A 17575-nucleotide genomic window follows, 5' to 3' on the forward strand; every position below is an offset into this window, starting at 1 on the left:
CATGGCGCATGTGGCGCATGCGTCTAAACCAAAGCCCCAAAATCACTTGTTTTGGTCTATTTCACTTGTGTTTCCCCTGTCTTCCAGTCCATAATACATTTAGAGTTTACAATCCCCGATCATGGCCCAAAAAAAACGTCATCGGTTGACTAAAGGAACACAACTGTTCAATGGATTTATAGTTGAATGCGATCAAACTACGTCTTTCCAATCGGGGATTGTAAATTCAACCCCATGGGCCTAGGGAAGGCCCTATAACAATTCTTTCGACACAGTTATTATCTCCGCTGCCTCCACCATGTTACACGCAGTGCTCACTGCTGATTCTAAAATGCGCCACCTAGTCAAAACACGACTTATGTTCTTCTAGGAATAGATCTCTTTCCAATATTTCGTCATTCCACTATCGTCATCACCTCATCATACTTTCATTGACATTACAGGCACACGTCGACAGAGCACTCTTCCACTCAACGACACAGTGGCTTCATCTTGCCTACCTAGCTGCTGCCTATAGTCCCCCTTTAACTGCGGAACACTTCAAAGCCGATAAAATGCCATGTTCCACCTTTTAATGTCTTCAGACCGCCATTTTCAAAATAATCAAGTCACGGCTGCCAACCCTTAAGGATTTTCACGACCCACTCCTTATTTTCCCCCAAATCCCACCAAAATCCGTGGCATCTTTAGGTCAGAGAATTCGCTCCTTAAACTATGGGAGCACACCCTCAAAATCCTTAATTTCAGATGCACAAACCCTCGAAGGGCCTCTTAAGGGTTGGCAGCTCTGTTAAGTCATTATACTTCATTGGCACATTCTCCCCCCACCCATTTCAAAGGCCACAGGGGACCTGTTCCACCTACATGTACTGTACTGCCATTGCAAATGCAGCTGACACTGCCTTGTATGGTCTCATAATAAATTTTGCTTTCCTCAATAATAACATTTCTTCTTCAATGCTTTCATCATTCCAAACTTCTCCTCCTCCGACTTTTACAGGGGTACAGTCATGGCAATCAAATCCCAAATACTGAGACCAAATGCCTGTTGACTGTGCTTTAAGAGAGACTGGCGCCATGCCTAGTCTCTCTTAAAGCACAGTCAACAGACACCAACCCCCTCAGACTCAGAAACCACAAACGCTCAACCCTTCCGGCTACCTTAATACTCTTAATACTCTCTACGGATTTTGCCTCCGTTAAAAGTAATATTTTTGGAGGATTGGGCAGCTTGTTAACAACTTTTTAATAATGCCCTTTTATGACGTCATTAGTGTTTAACTTAAAGTTATGATTATTAATGTGGAGACAGCCAACGAATTAGCGTTAACCATTCTGTTATCTACTTCGTCCGGCAACGTGTGTAACTCGTTATCAATCGTTGTTATATTATGAAGAGAGTTATCTAGATGCTGGCAATGATTGACAACTGTACACCAGAACTTATACGGCATCATGTGCATAGGCCTACTAACTCTTACAGCTGTAACACGGACAGGAAACACCCTTGACCAAAACTCATAAAAATCACAAGGATCAAAATAAGGATTTTGTCCTAAGATTCGTGAAACCCGTTAATAAGAGACACCTAACTTATTGTGAGTGCATTTCCCGGCGTTATTGATAATACTACATGGGTTATTAGACGACACAAAACACACTGGAACAAACAAACACATATTGTGACTACATGTATTTGACCGGACGGCGTGCTTGTTGCAAAATACCAATTGCAACATTTCGGAAATAGTTAAAGAATAGGCTAGGCCTATTGCTGCAGCGAAAGACATTCGCGTCGAAAGCCTGGATTTTGCCTCCGTTAAAAAAACATATTTTTGGAGGATTCGGGAATATAAGAATTAAACCAAAGTTAGACTGGGTAGATTGTGGGATACAAGAATCGAACCGGAGTTTTACATCATAAATAAGCGGGGCTAAGTAACATCTTATGGAACATCAATATATCAGATCAGATATACGACTGAAAGAAAGGACGCTAATTGCTATACTCATCTAAAATATGATTATCTTAAAGCCCATAGAACATTGTATATGATATACATGTACTATGTTCATGTGGTTTAAGACTATGATCAAAGTGATGTAACAAGCAGGATCAGTTCAAGGCTAGTCAGCTGGTCAATCGCCTAAGTGGAAGTGCTCATCGGGTATATTGAGATTAAAGATTGCTCCTTCCACTACTCTAATGAGGGAATCACACTGGTATGGTTCAAATTACAACCTAGAAGTATTAAGGTAGCAGGAAGGGATGGGCGTTTGTGGTTAATCCGAGTGTTAGGGGTATAGGAGTGTCTGTTGACTGTCTCTCGTAAAGCACAATCAACAGACAACCATGCCGTCCCGAGCTTTGCACGATATGGAAAATTTTGAGAAAACTAAATAAGGAAGGTATGCTCATTAGCATAATCTATTATAAGCCCCTGCTCTAGGTAATCTTGCGCAGTGTTGCTTCTGCCCACATACATCGTGCTGGAAAACGTCTCGTACAAAGAAAGTCTGCAATGCGCCAGACTATTAAGTGAAGAACTTCTGGCTGCGCGAGACTATTGTGATAAAGATGACCATTACAGAGACTCTGTGACGTAAGCATATCTTTTTATAATTAAAAATGCTCTCAAAAGACGATAAGGAATGATTATTTATTAACATTTCCTGAACTATATACCTTCTAATTGTCACTTTACATAAATAGGTCGGCGTTAGGTTGCGTGCTTTTCTTTCTTCGTGACAATATGCAGCAAAATAGTTACAACCCCAGAATCGCGTTATAAGTCCATAAAAAGGCCACGGTGACCCGTTATAAGTGTTTTGCAGCTATGCAGCGCATTGGGTCCCTGCGTCAAGAGTTTACAGAAGCAAGAAGTACTTGTTTTTATGTCCAACGACACACAGACTAAATAGTTTCGGTCTTTCCGAGAATCAAACCAATGACCCGTTAGATATCATTTCGGCGCTCTATCCATTTTCCAGATCTTACCCTTGGAAGACAGGTTAATGGACCACTATTGGTAATACACTCCATTTCAGATAAGGAAGACAGCTGAGATGCCACCAGTCAATGGAAGAGAACTTCGGGCCCTCCACAGCATCAATCGACCTGGCGGAGTTCTAATGTGGCCTGCCAGCCCAAAACATTAATACACTTGCCTTTTGCCGCATTCTACGACCCCCCCCCCCCCCCCACCATGAAATGAAAAATATAATTAGTGTCATTTATATAAATGGCGCCTTTCCGCGGTAAATACCACGCTCAAAGCGCTCCTCTCTACTCTTCAAAAAGCAACGTTTTAAATGTCGCTTTAACTTGTCAAGGTTTGTGTCTGCTCGAAGCGCTTAGTGCAGTTTGTTCCAAAGGACCCTGAGAGCAGTATCAAAACTTGGATGAACTCAAACTGAGGACAATGAACCTATCTGGACGACGTCCAATCACTCACCTGCATCGAACAGATGCACCAAATCAGGATGGAGGCGACTTGGAAGCAACCTTACCTTGACCTAAGAGGTGATAAGATCACATCAGATGCAAATACGAGCATCAACATCGAAGGCTGTTGCGTTTCGACTTATGGTCGGTTTCGTCAAAATATTTCAAGATAGAACCAAGATAGATTCGTGGTGAACAAGATGCACATATTCGCGAGACAAGTTGACGGATGACGGTCAGTGTCGTCCCCGATCACAGCCGATGGCCGTTGAATGTCGAAAATGGCGACTCGATCATGTTTGTCCAAAGTGATTGATATCTCTCCTTGACTGATAATTATGACGGGAATAACAGTGGCGGTCCTCGGGGCTCTTTCTCTAGCCTACCAACCGCTTTTGATACTACATCAGAGCAAGCTTGTGGTGCGGTGTGGAATTTATCATGAGCCGGGATGGACAACAGCAATCATTCCCGCCGGCACTCAGCAAAGCTTTTCCAGTTCAGTGAAACTAAAGATTCATGCGGCTTATTATAGACCGCGAGATGCGGAATGCGTAATCGCGAGATGCCAACCTCGGTGAGAGTACCATGCGCCAAAGAATGAACTGGAAATATGGAAGCTGAAAAGGCAAACATTCATGAGACCTAGGCTGCAGTAGGGAGATATCCTTATTCTGATTCCCCTTCGATAAGGATGCTTTCTTGTCAATTCAGGTAAACTGGTACAAACCAATTCTGTGGAGGCCGATTTTTCCCTGTTGAATTTTCAGATTCCATAGCTGCCGTCAAACTGAAGCTATTTTACTCTCCTATCGGAGGAAAGAAAGCCGACACCTCTTGTTATGCAACAACATACTCAAATTCGCATAAAATATTCCAAATATGGAAGTGTACAAGGCCTGCCGCAAACCCGGCTGTTATAAAACGCGGATTCCGCGGAAATCCGCGGAAAAATCACAAAGCCGCCAGTAAATACGCGCATAATATTTAATGATAATTATATTATACAAATAACAACATAAATCATAAATCGGAGGCAAGAACTACCAGTTATCTGCACATTTCATCGGTCAGATTTTAATCCTCTGGAGCGCCATTCATGCCATTCCGATCGACTCTTCCCTCTTGCTTTTTTTCTTGGTGTTGATAAACTTTGCATGTTATCTTCGACACCACCGTGGTTCCTTCCCTAACGGAACACATTACGAGGCTGCTTTCAAGTGTGACTGTTGCCCGGATTGATGTACGTTACGGTATATGCCTACTTCAAATATAAGTCGATGATGAACTGAATTCTGGTCTACGAAATTTTTTTAGGACAATCAACCTAACCAACCGAACCTAACCAACCATATGCGACTGCACATTGTAGTCTATTTTAAGCAATCACAAAAACTTACTTCGCGGCCCGTCTAGAGTATAAGTTTATTTCAAACTACAAGGTGCTTGTGATTTACGGCGCATACAGCGCACCATATAACGGGGATTCCCAAAGACCTTATCACCAGGAGTACTTCATGCGCACAACAATGCACACTACTAATATGAAAAACTCTCACCTGCGGTTCAGGTAGCCACCCTGTAGCCAAGTTAGATTTTTCCGCGGATTTCCGCGGAATCCGCGTTTTATAACAGCCGCCGCAAACCGCACATAAACCTATGCCTTTGTTCTGTCTTCGGCCCCAATAAAGATGTTCACGGCAGCGTCGGGAATGGTGCTTGTCATATACCAGCCAGACAGAAAACCTTGGGGCAATAAAGAATGATAACTCATCCCGCGATCTCGCGATTTCGTATCTCGCGTTTTATAATAAGCCGATTCATGCACTTGATTGGGAACAACGTTTACATAGTGTTGGCCATCGTCACGTCACGATGCATTGCAGCTCTGACGATTTGCATAACTGTAATGTGACGTGACGACGGCCAACACTACGTTATGTAAACGTTGTTCCCAAACAAGTGCATGGATCTATAGATTCTCAAAATCAAACTGACATCTTTATTATGATTAAAATTTGTTACAAAACATTATAGACGCCAAGATTTCCACGCTTGTTATAACATCATTATCTATTTTTTCCGCAGCTAATAATACCATAATTTATTTTTCTTGTTTATATTGCCCTGAAGTGAACAATGAATTTTCGGTGGTCCGTTTAGAGATTGATGAAACAGGTTCCAATTTAAGACTTATATTTCGGAAATAATTGTTGTCGATTAATGCAGAACACTGAATTGGAAATTTTTCCCAGTCACAAATTCAATGTTGGCAATTACTGTGCACAGCGTAACCCACCAACAAATGATTATAATGGAGTTAAAAATTGTCTGCAAATTAAAGACAGATCAAGTACGTGTATTTCAATGTCTTCGAGGCCGTGGTGGTCTGGTTGTTTGAAATGGCGGCTGGTTTGTCCAACATGTTGTAATTTGCATTTTGTGCAGGTGATGCAATGAGATTGTTACTTTTGCAGTTGACAAGAATTTCTGCCTGGTAGCTTCTGTCCGTGACTGTGCTGACGATAATGTCCAGAGTAGTGGATTCTAGGACAAGAGGGACACTTGCCCGTTTTGCGCGGGCTGTGTGATTTGGCTTACTGGACTTTGCGCAATATTTCGCCAAAAAAGAATTCTACGCAACGGTCCTAAGGTGACTTAGGAACGACTTTAGAATTCCCGATCGGAAGTATAGGTCCAAGGCGCGAATGAATACCGAATAATGAATAAGTAACACTAACCCTAACCCTTTAAACCGATTCACAACTTATATAGTGCGGAGGAACATCCGATCGGTAATTCTAAAGTTTAGCCTTTAGCCGTGACTTTTCCTATTCATAATACACAGCCTGTCCATCCTAGATCGTGGTTACATGGGGAGTAATCGTTGTAAAATTAGGCCAAACGCAAAGACAGTTAACCCGGGTACCACTATGTTTACGATGCGAACAAGCCGTGTAAGTCATTATCAGCATGTTTTTCATTGAACATTTACGGGTACAGCGTCACAGGGAGCAGCATTGAACGGTAAACAGGTTCACATCATATTCAGACAACGGCTTGTAACGGCCATACAGGAAACGATTCGTATCAACAAAACTACGGGCCGTATCGTCTGTTTCATGTTTTTTTGCATTACGCCCCCTGGTGCCAAACAAAGAATAATTTTGAAACGAAATTTGGTGTGAATTTGTAAACAAAGTTTTAAGTCCAGACCTCAAGCGGTTACGGGTACACACTACATTTATTATCAAATTGCTAATGCATTAAAAAGTTGACTCGGTCAAATTTAGCGCCCCATAGATATTTCCCAGACGTGCCGATGAAAATCAATTTCCGGCAGATAATACAGCCCGGGGTTAGATCTTCAAACCATAGAAGTTTTGTTGTGGGCTGACCGTGATAATTGCCAGGTTGGGGGTCTGAAGTTTTGGGGGTCATTTTCGACCATTTGTGACCGGTGAATCGACTTTTCAGCCAACGAGGGGTTAATTTGGCAATTGGGACCACAAAACTTAGGCTCCTAACCTGAAACGTCGTCATCGTTTTCTTCTAATGGAAAGGAAATTCATGATTTTGATTTTTAAAAACACGTATTCATAATGGAAAACACATCCATACTGGTGACTGACACCATGTATCGAACTTGACGTACCGGGGTAAAACATAATGGTCGCTCCCCCATTTCGCTCGTTTCGTTTCGTTGCGCAAAGTCCAGTAAGCCGTTTGCTATGGCCGAGTGGAGGTACGGGCTGGAGTCGTGACCACGTCAGCCATGTTGCTGGTCTGATCTGACTCTGAGTCGTTGGAGCCAAAAAACTATTTTGAACGATTTTATTCAAGCGTATTTAGGAGCTGCTCATCACACTACTATTACTGCACAGGAGAAGGGGTTGAACCATGAACTACTTTTGAAAACTTAGGGAAGGAATGGTAGACAATCTCCCTGGCCAAGACCCAAAGGGGGAGTGGAGGTGTTCCCCCGAATTATTACATCTGCTTTCACTCACTACCAGAACAAGTAATACAAAAACAAAACAGACGTGACAGAAGGAAACATGGAGGGTCACGACAACGGGGGAGGGGGGTTTACTCCATTGCAGTGGGGAAAACTATCAGCTATCATAGGGGGGTTCGGGGGAACTCCCCCGACATAAAGCATGAAGGAGGGCTCACTAAGTCTGTGACTTGACATAGTGTCTCACAAAAAGATTGTCAGACGAGTTTGTAAGTACCGCGCCGGTAGCCTGGCCCCGGATTGTTAAAAACACGTTTTGTCACTAACTACGGTATTGAGCCAACTTGGCCAGCAGTTAAGTGATAAAATTCAGTCCATTAGGCTTAACGTAAGTGGCAAAACTTGTTATGAAGAGAATTAATCACCAGCTTGGTGCATCATAAAACTGTAAGGCCATCACATTAGTTAAAACACATGTGAGCAGTGTAACCCGGCGTTGCGAAAACACGGAACGGAATAATGTTACGGAATAGGGTGAAAATCCGGTCTGTAGTTTATAACTACGTAAAAAGGCAAGATTTTGCCCGCTTAAAAGGTATTTTCGCATCCCTCTTCCATCTAAATATAAAGTGAAACACATTAGGAAGTAATCTTGTATTTTTCTCTTCATTATTCATACCCCGGCTACCCGGTTCCTGGAACTGGTACACTCTATGCAAATGTGTATGCAAATGAGTATTGATCGATAAGGTATTCCTCCGCGGGGAGCACTTAGAGGGAGTCCGGAGATGATTTTGCCAGGCCCACATTGTTCTACTCTAGCTCTGGTGCTACATAGCCAAGAAAAGTGTGATGAGACACAACAAACGTTGACCAAAGTTATAATTTTGTTGTGTTTTCATCAATCTTGCCGACAATTGTCAGTTTTTTGGGCGCTTAGCACCGGGCCATCACCCGGGGTTTACTGTAACGACAACAACGACAACTGGCATGATCATTACGGGGCGTCTGCAGACCATATTCCGTAACATTATTCCGTTCCGTTCCGTGTTTTCGCAACGCCGGTGTAACCGCACTACCTGTATGAGAGCGCATTTGGCGACTTGAGCTTTTCTTGTGTCAACGAATCGGGGGCTCCCCGCATCCTGAGATTTACAGGCTTTTAGTATTCCTTCGTCATCTATTGAATATTGACAGGCATATACATGTATAGAAAACCACTGGTTTTGCCAGGATGGAGCCTTCAATGCTGCTATGCAGGGAGTGCTGCTCCTCGACTATTGCAGTTTGCCGAATTTGATATCAGAGGGAGAATTCCTTCGCCCGTAGTTGTTCCTCCGTGCAAAGTGGTTATGGTGAAATTAGAATATTGGTTTGGAATGAGATGGCCAACTTTCAATGTCAGCCTGAACAATTTTTGAAAATAAAACGGCGCTTAGGATTATTCATTTGCATGTTTCTTACATTCAGTTGGCCAGATGTCGCCTTGGCAATTACCGGGATAATATTACCAACAGAGCAAGATGTCATTTCATATTGCAGAATTAACGCCTCAAGTAGAACTGAACGGGGCAGGTGGATACATGGTGCGCTGTGTATATTGCATAGTTTATCACAGATATGCGTAGTCGATCCCTTATGAGGGAAAATGTCAATCGCCAATCTCAATTAGGACGGTCAAAGAAGCGTTTTTACCGGTTCTAGGACAATCCCCCCCCCCCCGCCACCGGTCAATTATTTCCCCCAGTCAAATTTCCCACGTAAAATTGCCCCCCCCCCGCCGGGGAATTGCCCCCCCCCCCCCCCCCACACTCAAATTATCCTTTAGAAAAAAATATATCAACATTGATTCAAGGAATCTTTGAGTTTCACAGAATCCATCATTCGTTGTTTCAAGATCCCTTGTAGTCATAGCTAGATGGTAAAACTTAAACGCAGATTTTGGATGCTAACGAACGCTAAGTTTTGCAGATCCCCTGCATTCAATAAATCTCGCCCCAAGCAATATGAACCACAGTGGGCCTTATTTAATTGACGGAATGGACTGGGCTTGAACGGTTTAGGACTATTAGTCTGCCATAAAAAACAACAACAGAATATAGGCCGGAATTGATTACCGAATTGAATTCATCATGACGAAATCTTGTTTACGTACAATGATGATTATTCATGCGCAACGAGGAGGCGTAAAAAGCCTTTTCGAGATACACCGCGTGTGGTAGGCTACTTGTATTTTGGAGCAAGGTTCATACAGGTTTCTTAGAGACGCTTTAGAAGTAGTGTGGCCTACATGTATTTACCTTTTCGGATTATTTAAGTATTTCTACCATTTGAGGTCGTCCGGATCCGATCCTGTGATTTAAGGAATTGATACCGAACTGGAAGTATTGGTTGTCTCACCAAAACCGCTCGGGTGCAGCTAAAATGCTGACCAAAACTGAGGCACAGCTGACGTTTTGGCCACGTTTTAAAAGCTTTCACATTTTGCACAAACCCAAGCGGTTATCGTTGAAAATAGATATCGAGGATTGTTGATAGGAACGTTGTTTGAAAAGCGTCTACTATCATCATGGGCCCCCAAATTAAAAACAAACAATATGGAGGTTCAGTTCACAAAACATTGCCTTAACCCACGAAGACAAGGTCTTACTTAAGAATAATATTGATTCTATACCCAGATGCCAAGTAAATGCATGTTTAGTCCTTGTACGTATCCAAACTCTTCCGGGGGGGGGGGGGGAATATTTCTCACAAAAACCTCACGCTTTGTTTACAATAGAGTTCCACTATCTTAAGATGTGCGGACAACGCTAAAGTCTTCCCACTGGGCTAATTAAACCAGCTTAAATCGTCCTACGCCGTTCGAATTCTTTGCATTTTCTTGTGGCTCAGGTAAAGAAAAAATCGCTTTGCCGCAGTATTGTTGTTATAATGCACGCGAGTTAACAGTATTTTGTATATCAGTCAACACAATGGCATTATTGAAATACAATTTAAACGATTATAAATTATCTAAAATTCAATTTTTAAATTGTTGAACAAACGGAGTAGGCATTAACAAGCTGTGTCATAGGCTACGAATTTTACAGGTCAGGTTCGTTGTCAAACGAGAACATTGGCCACGGTGCAGAAGTATCGCATTCATCTGAGCCACATTCAAGCTTGAGCAGCCAGCTGCACACCGGACAGTGATGAAGTTTTCGGATATAACGAGTTTGGTCAATCTAACGGAGTACCTTTAGATAAGGTTTACTTGTGGAGGTGATACCTACGTTGTATGGGCAGAGCAATGAAAAACATTTCCCAGACTTTTGGCAGGAAAAAACAAGAGGAAACGATTATGACGTTATGGTTGTCAGAGTCTTGAAGAAAACAGTTGACTGTTTTTAAAATGTGTGCTCATATCAGGAATATCTTTCTGCAAAATCGTCAAAGAAAAAGGCCGGTCAATCAGTAGGCCTATGAGTGAGTTTTGCATGTGACCCCCGGCTCTATCACGTCGTTGATACATTCTCGAAACAACTTCAGCGACGGTCATTCAGATACGTTTTGGGCTCCCCTAAAATCCTAATCGACAATATGTCTCGGTACATTTTTCCAATATCATGATGCGGTGAGCGCAAATTCGCGCAATATCATTGACGGGATCGTGTCGGGATTGTGACGGGAACATGTCGTTTATGCGACGCGAACGTATCGAGAGCTGGCGGAAAGCCGCCAACTAAAATGCCGTGCGATTAATCATCTTATTTATATTATGACGGCATGGTGGTGAAGAGTGGAGGGTTTACCTGTGGCCCCACTTGCAAAAAATTAAAACGAACAAAGAAAAAAACCGGCGGTCATGCCATTCTTGGCGTCTCCGAGCAAAATATATAAACTTACTACTGACGGTTTTGTAATGGATGTAATTGATACAGTGACGGAACGTGTGTATGCGAAGGCCATTATACTACCAGGGTATTCCAATTTCAGGCTGGCCGTTGTTTGATTAACCATGGGATTGGAACACGATATATATGCTGTAATAATAAAGAAATAAAAATATGGATCGATTGCGTTTGTAAGGCTGAAGTTACATAGACCTCACGTTTCATCGACTCACGACTGATTTGTCACTTGTCATTCGTGAGCTGATGAATGGACATTGGAAAACCTATTGACCTGTTCTCATTGAAGTGAATTTTGTAAGTTTTGCCCGCATTCGTCGCCTCACGTCATTTCATGTCATTTCACGCGTGAGGCGATGAATGGACATGTTCATTCTTTGTGAAATGAGCTGGCAAAGAAAGTGGACGTCCATGTGCATTTGTAGTGATATCGCCTTCGAAACTGTGAGAAAAGCTACTTTTCGGCATTTTCATTAGTTTACACATTGATACAATAGCTAATTTCGATTGGAAATGAGAAACAAAAAATGCAAAAATGCAGCACTTTTATGTACCACATTGTTCTCGTCCGTCGCCTCCGCTTTCGTTTTCTATTCTCCATCAGGAGCAGCATGGCTGCCATCTCTTCTTCTTCTGAGTCCATGTGCGTCGCCGAGAAAATCCAAGTGACAAATGAACGAGCGAAAAATGATCTGTATGTAAACCGCCGCGGTCACTCGTGACAAATGAGGAGTGACACGTGAAAATGAGCCGTGAGTCGATGAAAAATGTGGCGTGAGTAGCTCATTCCTATGTAACATCAGCCTTAGTTATGAATGTTTCCTGTATTGTTAAATGTTTAGAAAGCTTGTGAGCTTTTGATTTGGTTAGACAAACATCAATGACAAAAACATTCTCTGGGCCTATTCGACTATTTCCCTGTCATCCATCCAGCGATTACTTGAACCTGACCACGGCGTTGTTTCACTTCGGTGACGGGAACGAGTACGTTAACTACAACTGCATGAAGGATATCCCTGCACAGATCTAGAGTGGATGACTGAACATCTCTTGCACTTGGAACTATATCATACAGTAAGTGTAACGTCGACAATGCAGGAGTTAATGAAAAAAATGCGGGTCATGTCATTGTACGTTTGTTTTATCCGAATTCGTTAAAGGATGGGCGCAAGATCTAGCCACCGGAAGTCACCGATATAGGTCTCTGATATACTCTATTCTCGGTTTTAAACGACCAGTCCGTTGGCCATGCGCTATGCCCCAACCCACGATTATAATACTGCATTCATGAATGGAGGCATGTCTTCAAGCGCGAATTCTGTCTGGATATTGGCTAGTTCAGCAATAAAGATGGTAATCGTAGGATCGACGGGTCATTGAAACGGCTCAGATCCGTGTGCCATTGACCAGCCACTTCATTGATATGGACCCGAGTTTTCTACTCGGACAATTAGGAAATGAAGACGACATTCTATTTATGAAATATATTGCTGAATTACACCAGCTTGGGCAACTGTTAGGCCTACATGGTACGTGAAGCATATTGGATAACACGTACAAGGTGGCTCAGACAAAAACTGCCTCGAACGAGAAGTTACAGTTAGGTCTAATGGCGCAGCCAGCCGGGATAAATTGAAGGATTCCACCTAATTCTGTCGCAGATAGTCCAAATTGTTCCGCCTGGTAAACCCTGTAACGGTCAAGCAGAATAAGGAAGTTTCCATCACGTTCCACCGCCGCGGTCACGTGAGGCTTGCGCTGTCTGAGTGACATTACATACTCAGCCAGTATTTAAAAGATCTTGGCCTTGAAATCAGCAACAGTTATTGAATAAGGCCTCATTTCTTTAAAAACAGGTAAACGTTTTTTCAGCGCTACCCTGTATACTGCCTTTTCCACGGACATATTTGACGTAACCGGCTGTTCATCATTCTGGTATTCTGACCAATCAAAAGTAATTGACACAATTTCTTCAATGAGCAGCAGAGACAAGATCACACACTGCGGGCCTATCCTCCGGATTGGCCTGAGCGTTTATGCAATGCTAATGTATGACCGCCTACATTGTTGAAAAGAGCCTGGACATATTACATGCTCAACTGGTCACGAAACTATTCACGCCAGAGTCTTTCAATATAGATATTTGATGAAAGATTCTGGTAATATCAAGTAGTGGATTAAAGGTATCGCTATATAATCCACACCTGGTAATGTATATATAATTATCGCGTTTTAAACACCCAACTCGGGCTCCTGCCTGCGCAAACTAGTCACTTGAAGACGACTAATTTGTCGTCCGGGTTCCTGCCTATAACATTCCCCCTTTTAACTGTTCGGGTATTTATTCCACCTTTGCACTTCAACACGTGTGGTACATGTATGTCCTATTAATCTGTTATACTCCAAAACCTCGAATGATTTAAAATAATTCGAGGTTTTGGAGTAAAACAGATTTTATTCTAATCATCTTTGACTGATTTCACTTTCTAATACTTTTAGCTGCGGTAATTTTACGTGTATATCAATCTAAGGTGTCAGAATGGATAGTAAAATCACAACGCAGGCTACACTTGAGTGCCTTTACAGGGTGACGAATATGATGACAGCCAAAGATATAGTATTATTCATCCTGTACGTGCCATTCATGTTATTCTACGTCGCATCCGGCATCATTGGTAACTCTTTATCAATCGTCGTTCTGAATCGTGAGATGAAGGGTTCGACATCATTTCTGCTCAAAGCGCTGGCAATATCTGACAACTGGGTCCTCCTAACATACGGCATCACGTACTCGCTACCAGCGGTATACACGTACACGGGACATCTGGAAGTTTACTACGAATTCTTTCAGCTTGCCCGCGGATATCTGTGGACATTAACGTGGTACTGGAAGACAGTTTCAACATACGTCATGATATTTGTAGCAGCTGAGCGATATGTTGCAGTTTGCATGCCTTTAAAGGCAACTTCTCTCTGCACGATCAAGAACTGCAAAAAAGCGATTTCGTCCATCCTAATTTTCTCTCTCTGTTACAATTTCCCAAAATTCTAGTACTGCGATACCCAGTTCGTATATGACCCATGTGTTAACCGTGTTAGACCTCTGTCCGTTTACAGCAAGCTAGCCGAGTTCAATGTATATTTTGAATCGATCTATATAAACGCACTATTTTACATTGTCTTATTTTTCATACCCCTACTCTCTCTCGGTTTCACGGGGATCAGAATGGTGCACGTTCTACGAACTATGAACAGCGGCCTGACTGCTTCAAAGGAACCAGAAAAGCGGGGCGGTCAAACAAACTACATCACCAAGAGAATTGTCTTACTAGTGGCCTGTTTTTTCATCATAGAGCTACCCTCCACTCTGGTCAACCTATCTGTGGTCGTGTGGGACCTTGACCTTGACAAGATTACTATGACACTTGGTTCCCTGTATGCCATATCGGGTATGAATTCATTCATCAATTTCTATATTTACTTTCTTACTGGCCACAAATTTAGGACCATTTTGATCAGAATGTTGACCTGCCAGAGTTAAAAAACAATGGAATATCTTGACATTTTTCCAATTTTGTTTCATTGTCAGTACTAGAAAAAGAACCAAGTTGTTCGTTTGTTTTTGCACGCACAACTCCTGATGACGCGAGAAACTGGTATTCACACCTCCTCTCTGTGTACAAGAACCTTAAACGCGAACGTCATTAATTGCCAATATGTCGTCCTCGCCTCGGCGCTGCGCGTTGCCAATGCACGGATCTGCACAAAGATGATCGCTGCACGGAGGGCTCACTCGGCTCCAGTCGGGATTAAAATCGATATAGCCAGATAATTCAGTCAGATTATGATTTTCCAAAAATATTGTCGATAGAGACTAATTATAATAGTGTAGAGGGGATGGTAAATGGGTAGCCATGTTAACAACTTGTTAATAATGCCCCTGATGACGCCATTGGTATTTGGCATAACGTTATGAATATAATTGTGGAGACAGCCAACGATTTAGCGTTAACCATTCTCTTATCTACTACGTCCGGCAACTTGTGTAACTCGTTATCAATCGTTGTTATATTCTGAAGAGAGTTATCTAGATGCTGGTAATGATTGACAACTGGACACCAGAACTTATATGGCATCGTGTACATAGGCCTTCTAACTCTCGCCTTGACGGACACTCATAAAAATCTTCGTAGAATTTTGTCCCAAGATTCGTGAAACCCGTTAATAAGAGAATTAGTCAAGCCAACTTATTGTTGTGAGTGCATTTCCCGGCGTTATTGATAATACTACACGTACATGGGTTATTAGACGACACAAAACACACTGGAACAAACAAGCACATATTGTGACTACATGTAGTTGACCGGACGATGTGCTTGTTGCAAAATACCAACATTTCTTGAAATAGTTAAAGAATAGGCTATTGCTGCAGCGAAAGACATTCGCGTCGAAAACCTGGATTTTGCCTCCGTTTAAAAAAACATATTTTTGGAGGATTCGGGAATATAAAAATTAAACCAAAGTTAGACTGGGTTGATTGTGGGATACAAGAATCGAACCGGAGTTGTACATCATCAATAAGCGGGGCTAAGTAACATCTTATGGAACATCCAGATATCAGATCAGATATACGACTGAAAGAAAGGACGCTAATTGCTATAATCATCTAAAATATGATTATCTTAAAGCTCATAGAACATTGTATATGATATACTATGTTCATGTGGTTTAAGACTATGATCAAAGTGGTGTAACAAGCAGTTTTTACATGATTCATATGGTGGATCAGTTCAAGGCTAGTCAGCTGGTCAATCGCCTAAGTGGAAGTGCTAATCGGGTATGTTGAGATTGAAGATTGCTCCTTGTCCTAGATTAATGAGGGAATCACACTGTTATAGTTCACACTACCAAATTAGAACCCAGATTTTACAGAAGCAAGTAGTACGTGTTTTTATGTCCAACGACACACATATTAGATAGTTTCGGTCCTTCCGTGAATCAAACCAATGACCCGTTGATTATTAGTTCGGCGCTTTATCCATTTTCCAGTTCTCACCCTTGGAAGACAGGTTAATGGACCATTATTGGTAATACACTACATTTCAGATAAGGAAGAGAGTTGAGATGCCACGAGTCAATTGAAGAGAACCTTTGGTCCCTCCACAGGATCAATCGACCTGGCGAAATGCTAATGTCGCCTGCAAACCCAAAACATTGATAATTAATACACTTGCTTTTTGCGACCCCCCCGCCATAAAATGAAAAAAATAATTAATGTAATTTATAAATGGCGCCTTTCCGCGGTAAATACCACGCTCAAAGCGCTCCTCTTTACTCTTTAAAAAGCAACGTTTTAACTGTCATTTTAACTTGTCAAGGTTTGTCTCTGCTCGAAGCGCTTAGTGCAGTTTGTTCCAAAGGACCCTGAGAGCAGTATCAAAACTTGGATGAACTCAAACTGAGGACAAAGTACCTATCAGGACGACGTCCAATCACTCACCTGCATCGAACAGATACACCAAAGGCTGAAGGCGACTTGGATGCAACCCTAACCTTGACCTAAGAGGTGATCAGATCACATCAGATGCAAACACGCGAATCAAAATCCAAGGCTGTTGCGTTTCGACCTAAGGTTGGTTTGGCCAAAATATTTTGAGATCGGACCGAGATAGATTCGTGGTGAACAAGATGCACATAGTCGCGAGACAAGTTGACGGGTGATGGTCAGTGTCGTCCCCGATCACATCCGGTGGTTGTGGAATGTTGAAAATGGCGAATCGATCATGCTTGTCAAAAGAGATTGATATCTCTCCTTGATTGATAATTCTGACGGGAATAACAGTGGCGGTCCTCGGGGCTCTTTCCCTGGTCTACAAACCGCTTTGGATACTACATCAGAGCAAGCTTGTGGTGTGGTGTGGAGTTTATCAAAGCCGGGATGGCCAACAGCAATCTTTCCCGCCGGCACTCAGCAAAGCCCCCACGACGCTCACGTCTGCTCCATCGTCACTGCCAACGGAGCGGCAATTTTTGCATGAGCCTTTTTCATGTGCTTGTGTGTTGCTGGGCTCCTGCTACATAGAGCAACACCGAAGAACTTCGAGCTATATATATGCGGAATTTATGCTGACATTACGAACGAATTCAGGTCGGATTCAGAAATTACAGAAATACTCAGTACGAGGTATTCGGCGGGGTCTATATATCGTTAACTTTGATTGGCCTTCAAAGCCATGGTATATTTGGAAAAGGTGACAGTCGCTTGACCATCATCCCCAGTCA

General features: G+C 42.4%; 1 protein-coding gene and 1 long non-coding RNA gene across 10 annotated transcripts in view; one reads left to right on the forward strand and one right to left on the reverse strand.

The window, feature by feature from the left end:
• LOC135493600 (glycine receptor subunit alpha-2-like) overlaps window positions 1–17575 on the reverse strand; it is a 387954-nt gene that overhangs the window by 89951 nt on the left and 280428 nt on the right. The window lies entirely within an intron of this gene.
• LOC135493488 (uncharacterized) lies at window positions 11781–16270 on the forward strand. Its single transcript, XR_010448254.1, has 2 exons — window positions 11781–13149; window positions 13793–16270. It is a non-coding gene; the product is annotated as an uncharacterized LOC135493488 (long non-coding RNA).

This window comes from Lineus longissimus, chromosome 9 (genome assembly GCF_910592395.1).
Source record: "Lineus longissimus chromosome 9, tnLinLong1.2, whole genome shotgun sequence".
Taxonomy (NCBI): domain Eukaryota; kingdom Metazoa; phylum Nemertea; class Pilidiophora; order Heteronemertea; family Lineidae; genus Lineus; species Lineus longissimus.